Source organism: Phragmites australis, chromosome 17, assembly GCF_958298935.1.
Source record: "Phragmites australis chromosome 17, lpPhrAust1.1, whole genome shotgun sequence".
In the NCBI taxonomy this organism is placed as follows: Eukaryota; Viridiplantae; Streptophyta; class Magnoliopsida; order Poales; family Poaceae; genus Phragmites; species Phragmites australis.
This window is the reverse complement of record NC_084937.1, coordinates 22,799,179-22,810,848: the sequence shown is the minus strand read 5'-3', so window position 1 is coordinate 22,810,848 and position 11,670 is coordinate 22,799,179. Positions and strand designations below refer to the sequence as shown.

The 11,670-nt window shown below is 43.0% G+C and overlaps 1 pseudogene; it reads left to right on the top strand.

The window, feature by feature from the left end:
* Positions 1–298: 298 nt before the first annotated feature.
* On the top strand, positions 299–11,609 carry LOC133897083 (phospholipid:diacylglycerol acyltransferase 1-like; annotated as a pseudogene).
* The last annotated feature ends 61 nt before the right edge of the window (positions 11,610–11,670 follow it).

Sequence of the window (11,670 nt, the reverse complement as noted above, 5' to 3'; positions counted from 1 at the left end):
GGGGGGCACATCACCGCTCCCTGACTGCTAGTCTGGCCCCACGAGGCCTTGGCCTACAGATCCCAGTCGTCAGTCGAACCAGCCAACCTCGCAGCCCCTCCGCCTACTTGCATCTTACGTGGACAGAGTCCTCATGCACCTTTCCCTTCCCAATCGCACCGGGCCCCACACGTCAGCGAGTCATTCCTTGCCGGCGATCTAGACCAGCAGAACCCATGCCCACGTGCACCGGGCGCACGGAAGAGGATCGCTATGGACCTGTGGTGCGGCGGGTGCCCAGCCCCCTCTCTCTCTCTCCCTCCCTCCCTCTCGCTCGCTCGACGACCTCACAAACGCGAACTCCGGGAAGCCGCCACGCCGCGACAGGGCCCCGGCACCTCTCGACCTCCTCGCCGCGCTTCCTCCGCCACCTAGGGTTTTCTACCGCTCGCTCCCCTCAGTTCGCCGCCGCCGCCGCCGCGGCCCGCGATGCGGGTAGGCCCGCGCAGGTAGCCCTCAGACCCACCGCCGACCTCCGCAGCCGCGCGCCATGTCGCTCCTGCGGCGGCGGAAGCAGCCGCCGCCCCCCTCGGACGGCGAAGGGTCCGACCACGACGAGAAGGACAAGGGGCTAAAGCCGTCCTCCGCGCCGCCGTCGAAGGAGGCGACGAGGAGGACAAAGGCCAAGTGGTCGTGCGTGGACAGCTGCTGCTGGCTGGTGGGGTGCGTGTGCTCCGCGTGGTGGCTGCTGCTCTTCCTCTACAACGCGATGCCGGCGTCGTTCCCGCAGTACGTCACGGAGGCTATTACGGGGCCGCTCCCGGACCCGCCCGGGGTCAAGCTGCAGAAGGAGGGGCTGCGCGCGAAGCACCCCGTCGTCTTCGTCCCCGGGATCGTCACCGGCGGGCTCGAGCTCTGGGAGGGGCACCATTGTGCCGAGGGGCTCTTCCGCAAGCGGCTATGGGGCGGCACATTTGGTGACGTATACAAGAGGTTGATTTCTTCTCCTCAATTTCATTTTTTTATTTTTTGAAATCGCTGTAATGCGCACGAATTTAATTTTGGTAACTACTATACTGGAATTTTGTCTGGGTTATAGGAGTGTCTTTATTTTTCGGTTGGTTGAACCTATCGAATGAATGCTTGTTGCCTACATCGCTTTTTCTTTAAGTTTTACTTTGTTTGGTCGTTAGTGTTGGTTTTAGAAAATACAGGCTTGTGTTAGTGCCTTACTCGGAATAGTCCAATGTTACTCTATTTTGTGCCTTTGTGTTGTTTTGGCGATGTTGCTGATAGTCTAGCCAACTTGGTCTCAGATATTTTCTAGGATTTAATTTCTCTGTGCCTTTGAGCTGTCGATTAGGGCATTTATTCCATCAATGGTAGTGTGCTCCATTGGGTTATCGGCAATGAAGATTACTCTATGACTTTCTTTTTCGTTCTTGTGGAAGGGCTACAAATTTTCTTTTACTTTGAATTTGGCATCTGCTTGGTCAGTAGGTTGGTGGTTTGACTCATCCAAATTCACTGTTTAATTGTGTATCTTCTGGACATGTGAAATGTAGTGGTAAGAACGTCTTTCTGTTGTCTTGATATGTTGGGATTTTTGTTAGTATCCGGACTGGGATTTCAGACCATTTGCATTTTAGAACGCCCGCACTGTTCTTCTACTATTTGCTTTCCCTTCCTATTACTATTTGTCTAGCATAATTTGTTATAGACATATGTCTTGATTGATTTTTTGGGGGCTTCTTAGTTACTATTGTCACCAGATTTCCACAAGTGACAAACTACTTCCGTTTGCAGTTGTGCATCCTCCTTCCTTGGTTTTAAGTGGAGGAGATATGGGAACTTTCTTGAACAAGAGAAGTGTGATTTTTTGAAAAAAAAAATCGTGCAGTTTCTGGACTTCTAGAAGAAAATTCCAATTTGCATGAAAAGCAGAAGCTTTTTTATGGTATTGGGCATGCACTGTAGATTTTGACAGAGAGAAATTGATTCCCTCTGGTAGTTCTATTATTTAGGTATTGCTTTTCAAGAAGGATCCATGATGCGTACTTTCTGGTGACAGTAGAGTACTAACCAGAATTTTGGAGAAACATAACTGCTGCTCGCTGCTTCTAAGCCTTGTGCTGTTGAGCTATCCATATATACTATAGGAAAAATAAAGGGATTACACTTTCCCTGAAACTATTTTTAATTTCAACTAGCATTTTGGTTGGGATGGTAATTTGCTGTTGCAAATTTTTATATCTGGAAGTGAAATAAGCCTCTGTGGGTCCAACAATATTTTAGGTACTGGGAAAAATATGAATTGTTGCTTCTTAGTTTTTCCTTCTGGCATTTGAAGTCTCATTTCTTGTGCTCATTGTGAAATCGGGCAGCCTTGTTCAAGCACTTGAAGAATGTCATACAGACACAGTTTGTGAATCACCCTATTCAGAATTTGATCATTTGCTGTTCTACGAAATGTGGGGACATCTTTAACATTACATATTTATCATGTCAGTCGTGGTGAACAAAATTGCTCTTATGTATATCTGCGCCTCCTATTACTTTGGCTGCAGAGTCTTAATATATCTTTCTCATCGGTTCACCTGTAATTTTTTCAGACCTTTATGCTGGGTGGAGCATATGTCATTGGACAACGAAACTGGATTAGACAAACCGGGAATAAGGGTTAGACCGGTCACAGGCCTTGTTGCAGCAGACTATTTCGTACCTGGATATTTTGTTTGGGCAGTCTTAATTGCCAATTTAGCTCGTATTGGATATGAAGAAAAGACCATGTACATGGCTGCATATGATTGGAGATTATCTTTCCAGAACACTGAGGTACCCTTCTTTGATGGCCTTATGCCAGTAATTAGTCAGAGGTCTCACAGATGTGCTATTCGGTTCTGATGCTTGGCTATAGTTCCCACAGCATGTGAATGATACTGGTGTAGAATGGACTATCAATTTCTCATGTAGATTACCTTCTGCAGGTTCGTGATCAAACTTTGAGCAGAATAAAGAGTAACATTGAACTCCTGGTAGCTACTAATGGTGGAAATAGTGTGGTGGTGATCCCACACTCCATGGGGGGTCCTCTATTTTCTGCATTTTATGAAGTGGGTTGAAGCACCTCCTCCCATGGGAGGCGGCGGCGGTCCAAACTGGTGCGCAAAGCATATCAAAGCTGTAATTAATATTGGTGGACCTTTCTTAGGAGTTCCCAAGGCTGTTGCTGGGCTTTTCTCATCTGAAGCCAAAGATGTTGCTGTTGCTAGGTAACTCAAATTTAGAGCCTGGAAATTCTAGTAGGCAATCGTCATGGTAGTTGAAGTTTACTATGCAATGCCTACTGAGATCATATTGTTTCATAATGCAGTTCTTTATAAGATTGCATTCTAATTAATTCACTCTTTAACTATAGATCTATACTAGTTGTTAGCATACATCTGCCTATAGCTTGCTTATTACTTTTGCTAATGTCAGTTGTCTGTAAGTTTGCTTCAGGCCATTCTAAATCATGCTTATCTATTATTGACAAGATTTGCTCCATCTGATTTAACCCATAGTTTTGACACCCAGTGATCTTACCAATGTTTTTTTTTCATAATTCTTTTCAAGTATAAGTGAGATCACTTTTCGCTTAAAATAGGATTACATCAAGGGTCAGTTTTGAGCCCTTATTTATTTGCTTTGCTGATGGATGAGGTCACAAGAGACATTCAGGGAGATATCCCTTGGTGTATGCTCTTTGCTGACGATGTGGTGCTAGTTGACGAGAGTAGGATATGGGTTAATAGGAAATTGGAGTTGTGGAGATATACTTTAGAATCGAAAGGTTTTAGACTTAGTAGGACCAAAATCGAGTGTATGAAGTGCGATTTTAGTGCTACTAGGCATGAGGGAGAAAGTGCTAATCTCGGTGGAGAGGTGGTTCCCAAGAAGGATACCTTTTGATATTTGGGATCGATGCTACAGAGGGATGGTGATATCGATGAAGATGTTAGTCATAGAATCAAAGCCGAATGGATGAAATGGTTCTAAGCTTCTGCCATCCTCTGTGACAAGAGGGTGCTAAAAAGCTGAAAGGTAAGTTCTATCAATTCGACCTGTGATATTGTATGACGCTGAATGTTGGCCAACAGTTAAGTGTAGTAGAGATACATATGCTGCGATGGATTTGTGGCCATACAAGAAAGTATTAAATCCGAAATAACGATATACGTGATAGGGTAGGGGTAGCATCAATTGAAGAAAACTTGCGTAATATCGGTTGAGATGGTTTGAACATTTCCAACGGAAGCCTCTAGAGTCACCTGTCCATAGCGAGATACTGAGGCGCGCTGATAATATGAAGAGAGGTAAGGGTCGACCAAACATAACATGAGAGGAATTTGTAAAGAGAGACTTGAAGGAGTGGAATATCCCCAAAGAACTATCTATAGATAGAAGCGTATGGAAGTTAACAATGCACGTGCCAGAACCATAACTTATGCATTAGTCCCCTTGTACCTTTATTATTTTTATTTTTTACTATTACTAATACCTTTATTATCATTATTATTTTCTCATCATCTTTTTAGTTAGATCTTGTGGGTTTTTATCTTTAGCTTACCCTAACTTGATTGGGATAAAGGCTTTGTTGTTGTTGTTGTTGTAATTCTTTTCAAGTATTAAACTTCTATGCTGCCATTGTAATTTGTTTTACTCACATAAAATTAGTATATAACCATGGCAATGAAGTCTATGCAAGATATCGCAATTTGTTATAATTTGTAAATGGACATAATTATTAATATGTGCTTTGTGATGAAGTTTGTGGGGACTATGTAGTACTTGATCTGGCTTAGAAGGGTCATGACATAGGTCATGGCTCAATCCATAGACCATTAGTATTGTGGCGTCTGGGTCTACGTCGTTTTTTGGCCATTAAGTAGATTAGGATTTTTTATTACTTTCCAAAGTGTAATAGATTACTTAGTGACCAAGTTAGCCTCTATCTATAAAGATAGGTAAACCACCAACAAAGAGATAAACAAGAATTAGAAGGGAAAGTCTTTTTCTTGCTAGCCTGGCGCCTGGCCGACTCTTGCCTTCTCTCTCTCACGCCGCCGCCTCCTTACGCCCAAACCCTAGCTGTCGCCCATCATAGACGTCGACGACCTCCATAGTCACCATCCCCCTACTCTCCTCTTTTCAATAAACAACCACCATTACATCTGGTATCAGAGTTCACTCTGACATCATGGATTCCGTCGGAGGGATCGATCCTGCAGTCAACTCAAGACCTACATGTGCAAATGCGATTGTGAAGAACTACACCAACCTCGACAACTACAAATCCAGGTTGTCCCTCACACGAACAATACTTGCAGTACTCATCACGTGAACAGTACCTGCAGCATTGTTCCGTCTATGAACAATACCCATGATGCTCCTTCGATTTCCTCCAATCTTCATGCTCCACTTGTCTCCGATACGGCGTCATCATAGGCTAATATGTGTCAGCAACTTGAGGAATACCGCCAAGAACTCCGACAATAGTTTGTTGATTTATTCGCCGCTCTCAACGGCCCTTGAGATCCAAATGAGGCACCTAAGCTTTCTTCCCTCTTACCGTGCCGACCATCAGCCTTAGATGCCTGTACCAACAAGGATGATCTGCAGCATGGTAAATGCGCTGCCTCAATGGATGTTTTTTTCATTGGGAAAAATGCAAACCCCCCTCAAAAGTCACTTGGATTTTGACTTTTCCTCCAAAAGTTGTTTTGTTGAAAAAAAACCCCTAAAGATTTGGTTTTGTTGCAAAAACACCCCTAAAAATTCAAAAAAAATTTAAAAAAAATCACAAAAATTTCTAAAAAAACTAAAAACAATTCTAAGACCTTTTGTGAAATTTGTTTTCAAAAATAATATCCTTTGCATCATATTTCATGAGAGTAAGTTTGAAAAAAAAAAGAAAAACGTGCGACTCATTTATTAATTAAAGTTAAATGCATAGTTAATTATTTACTAATCCAAAAATCATGAAACAAATTTTTTTAGTCTTCTTACATGATCCTCTATCTTCTAAAAATACATGAAATCTTGTAATAGTTATTTTAACGTGTAGGATTGAGTAAATGTGTTGCAGATAGATTAATTCATAACTAATCCATAACACTCTCAAAATTAGTGAAACCACTTTTATTAGTTTACTTAAACAATTATTTGTGTAGGAAAAATAATGGTAGACATGACAAAGTTAAAATAACATGAGTTAATAAATGAGCTGTATATTTTTCTTTTTTTCCAAACTTCCTCTCCATGAAATATGATGCAAAGGATATTATTTTTGAAAACAAATTTCACATAAGGTCTTAGAATTGTCTCTAGTTTTTTTTAGAATTTTTTTGTGATTTTTTTTATTTTTTTGAATTTTTGGGGGGTTTTTTGCAACAAAATCAAACTTTTGGGGGTTCTTTTTTGCAAAAAAACAACTTTTTTTTGGGGGGGGGGGGGGAAGTCAAAATCCAAGTGACTTTTGGGGGGATTTTGCATTTTTCCCTTTTTCATTCCGTCACCAGCCACCACACTATCGATCATCGACGCATCTTCAACCACTGCACCACCGACAACCGTCACCCTGCCAGATGCTATCGTCCCATCATCATCAGTTTCATCAGAGGTCATGACCAACGCTTCTCGACGACTATCGACGGATGAACACTCCCGCAACATCGCCTACACATCGTACATCGGCGTTCCCTCTACGCCGGTCTTCCACTCTATCTCGACGTCAGGCAGTGTTGCCCATGTCTCCCTAGGTGTGGCCGACGACGATTCCTCCGCGGCATCGACGCTGTCCTCCACGACTCGCCACCTTCCGAAATGCTTCTTCCAAGCTCTTCTTCCACCTCGACGCAAGGCAGTCAATTCCATGTGGATTCTACTACACATTGCATGAAGAGTACCCATGATACTGTTCATCAGGAGTTGACCGGCTTACCCGACCTTCGCGTGTCGTTCGCCAACATCTTCTCTAACACGCATGGCGTTGTCTCATCTTCTGCAGTATCTACGAAGAATGTGACCGGAGACTTCCTTTCCGCAGCCCACAACGTTCAGGAGGAACACACGGCCGTTACATAGGATTTTGTTGTGTTCGCGGTCACGGAATCCCTCGCCGAGGCTTATGGCATTTCAATAGCCACAGACTCCCGTTCGCCATCCATGGCCGACCTGGAGTTCACGCTTAGGGTAGGAGGCCCCAGTGCGTTTGATGCCACTGAACCACCGCCGATCTGCAAGTCTTTCAGTGGGAAACCTTCGAGCTTGGCACCAAATGACCCTACAGCGATGCTGACCCGATGATGGCTTTCATACCCAGTGGCGTAGATCAGTCGCCTAATTTGGCCTCCTCTACCCCAAGTGGCTAGGTCAATTCTCGAGGTGCCCCCTATATCTCTTCGACAGCGACCACTTGTCTCCGCTCGTCGATCATCTCCTTCAACGACGAGTCCTCTACACCCTCAGGTTTGCCATCTTGTACGTCGTCGTTCGCATCCTTCTACAACAGCTATGTGCGGTACCCCTCCCCGACTACCTTGCCTTCAATGGAGAGAGAAGGCTCCAAGGTCGCAGCCGTCTCCATGTCCCATGATACCGCTGCTTCTACTTCAACAACGGCGGAGCGACCACAAACCACCCACTAGCACCGGATATCCCCCAGCCGTGCTTTTTCGACAGCATGGACATCACGTGCCCTTCGTGTTGGGTCGATCAACTGCCCTCTTCTACTGCAATCGACTAAGATCAATGATCGTGACCATCTAGTTGGTTGTCACAACTTCATCTTCAGGCGTTCTACATCGACAATGGTTGCTCGACCTCCATTGCATCCAACGGTCATCAACGTTCATGAGGAACGTACGTTTGCCCTTCGTGTCCACACCGTCTCCAACAGGGTCGTCCACATTGTCACACAATATGCTTCGAAGACTGACCTTCGCCGCTCTTGGGATGGTCCTCATTGCCTACTTGCTTGCCTCGTTCCCATGGGAACCAAGAGGATTAAATCTTCCAATGGGTACAACAAGGATGCATGTGGATAGAAGAGTACTACACTGCAATCATCTTCAAGGGATTCTACGGCATCTCCAAAGACGTCGTCACCATAATCCATGTCTTCTTCGAGCTCATCGCCAAGTATCTCTTCTTCGTCAACATCAATAACGACGAATGATATACAGGCTCCTGCGACTTAAGGCCACCGTCGTCATCATCAACACAAGACGAATGGAGTTCTTCATCAACCATCTCCGACACTGCCTCGTCACACTAGAAAGCCGCATGGAGCAGAACTCGTTCTTCAACATAGAGCTTCTTCAGACTTCAACCACTGCCCTCACCTTGCATCATGCAGAGCTCTCCTCAATGTGAAAGGGTGGAGAGATGTCATGGGTCATGGCCCATTAGGACGGGCGATCCAAAAACCTGCTCGTGGGTACTGTTCACGGTACATGAACAGTACCATTTGTACTGTAGCATCCGGGTCCACATTGTTCTTTGGTCACGAAGTAGATTAGGGTTTTCCATTACTTTTCAAATTGTAATAGATTACTTAAGGCCAAGTTAGCCTCCCTCTGTATGTAAAAGAGGCAAACCATCAATACAGAGATAAGCAAGAATTAGAAGCGAAAACTCTTCTTACCATCCAGGCGCCTGGCAGACCCTCGCCTTCTCTCTCTCACGCCGCCGATTCCTTACGCCCAAACCCTAGCCGCTGCCCACCATATCCTCTGGCGACCTCCATGGTCGTCATCCCTCTCCTCTCCTCCCTCCAATAAACAACCATTACAGGTCAATGCATAAAATGGTTCTATATTAGCTGGTAAGACTTACTGCTTGATACTCTATGAGGAGAAAGTTCAAGAAATGCATACTAGTGTTGCCCATTTCTCAATGTATACAATTATTCTGTTCAGGTAGGTAAGCTGATTAACTCGTTTGTAAAAGGGAATTATAGGAAATGCCATGAAATATTGTCCTCGAAATTGTAAAACATAATAGATTCTCGATCAAGAAAATAAGTCTAAACGTCATATCTTTACAAATGGAGGAAGTAACTTCTAAAATCAAGGTATCACTGCAATAAAGTAATCATGAGCGCAAGTCCGGGTATTTCTCTGTTTGGCTATCCTTTATCCCCTAAAATCAGCAGTAATATAATCACAGGCACAAGTCTGAGCATTTCCTCTTGTGCTTTACAATCATATAAATACTAGTATTACATGTGTAAATAGTATGAACGTAGTTCTGTGTAAATAGTATGAACGTAGTTCATTCCCATGCCATCAAATTGTCAGGATCTGTTCTTTGTGTTCTCCTACCTTTGGGCCATGTTGTTAGAGATACCCCCTGTTATCCCGTTAGTCATAATGTATGGTATGGTAAAGAAAATCCAAGTTGTGAGCTTGAATAAATTGTCATTGGATTACTCCTTCAGTGAGTCCGCCATATATTTTTAGCATGTTGTCCTGGGTTTGAAATGTGAATGCATTTGAGTATGTCTTTTTCTGATTTCATTTGAAACATGAACTTGGAGCTGCTGGATGCCATATTATCCTGATTTACTTATCTTGATTTGTCCAAAGAAAATTGCTCTTCGGTAAAAGAATTGAAAGAAAATCAGTTCCCCTTACAGTTTTGCTGTTCACATACAGAGCTATTGCACCTGAATTTCTGGACTCTGACTTTCTTGGACTTCAAACTTTGCGACATTTGATGCGTATGACCCGTACATGGGATTCAACAATGTCAATGATCCCTAAAGGTGGCGATACTATTTGGGGAGACTTGGATTGGTCTCCTGAAGATGGCTTTGAGTGTAAAATTAAGAAACAAAAAACCAATGATTCTGAGATTTCTAAGGATATCAATGGCAAAAATGTTGAAGTTCAACCAGAGCCTGTTAACTATGGAAGACTGATCTCTTTTGGTAAAGATGTAGCAGAAGCTTCTTCTTCAGAGATTGAATGGATAGAATTTCGCGTGAGTATTCAAAAGCATATTAGCATCTCTTTACTTTTTTTCCTGGATGCGGTATTTTCTTACACTAATTTACAGTTCTGTTTCAGATGTGTTTGATGTGGTATGCATTCATGTACATAGTTATCGATCATGAACTTTCTGATTAAGTTAGGCAGTTACTCTGGTTTAATCTTCCAATTCATCTTAAATAGGTTTGGGCCTAGATGAAGCGCTTGATTTATCCTTGATGAAAGATCCGAGTAGTGCATCTATAATCTATCTCTCCCAAACACTAAATTGCGCAAATCTTGAAAGAGTTTTTTAGTAGTAATAGTAGTGGTTACAATCAGGCTTAGTGTGCTTTAAAGTTAGAACACTTACGGAGAGCATTGAAGCACCACTAGATTTGCCCGTTTTGTGTGTAGCTAATATTGGTATATAAAGCGACTTCATTGTGTTAAGGTATATATATTTTGGACCTCAATTTTATGAAAATGGATCTATAAGCAGCATATGATGCACTATAATCATTTCAGGATGCTGTTAAAGGCAATAATATTGCCCATTCAAATACATCATGCCGGGATATCTGGACAGAGTATCATGAATTAGGGTGGGGTGGAACAAAGGCAGTTGCGGACTACAAAGTTTACACTGCTAGTTCCATTATAGACCTTCTTCACTTTGTCGCACCAAGGATGATGCGACGTGGAAGTGTTCATTTTTCATATGGAATTGCTGATAACTTGGATGATCCAAAGTATGAGCATTACAAGTATTGGTCAAACCCATTGGAAACAAAGTATGTGTCCTTTGCCAACGTTCCTATTCTATATTTTGTATAAAACCTCCCCCTCCCCTCCTGTGTATTTTCGTGTCTGGCCTTTATTCTAGTATGTTAACCTATAAGCTTTTCATTTGCAGGTTACCAAATGCACCTGACATGGAAATATTTTCAATGTACGGAGTAGGCATTCCTACCGAAAGAGCATATGTCTATAAGTTGGCCCCACAAGCAGAGTGTTATATACCTTTTCAGATTGACGCCTCGGCTGAGGGTGGGGATGGAAATAGCTGCTTGAAAGGGGGTGTTTACTTAGCCGATGGTGATGAAACTGTACCGGTTCTTAGTGCAGGTTACATGTGTGCAAAAGGATGGCGTGGAAAAACTCGGTTTAACCCTTCCGGCAGCAAGACTTACGTGAGAGAATATAGTCATTCTCCACCCTCAACTCTGCTGGAAGGTAGGGGTACCCAGAGTGGTGCGCATGTTGATATTATGGGGAACTTCGCTTTGGTTGAGGACATCATCAGAATAGCCGCTGGGGCAACCGGTGAGGAACTTGGCGGTGACCAGGTTTATTCTGATATATTCAAATGGTCAGAGAAAATTAAACTGAAACTATGATGCATGGGAAGATAAAAGAACTGTAAGTGGATTGAGTACCAAAGTAATTGCTTGGTTGCAATTCTGTGGATTTTCTTTTGATATTGTAATTTTTCACACCCCATTCTCTCCCGTTCCAAATCTACATTGACAGAAGTGATGTACCACTATTTTGGGAACTGTACGGCATTGTATTGTATATTTAAATGTACAGATTTAGTTAAGTTCGTTTACTATCCGGAACCGTGTAGATTTTTTTCCCCTTTAAGATATTTAATCCGCAATGTTAAGATTTGCCA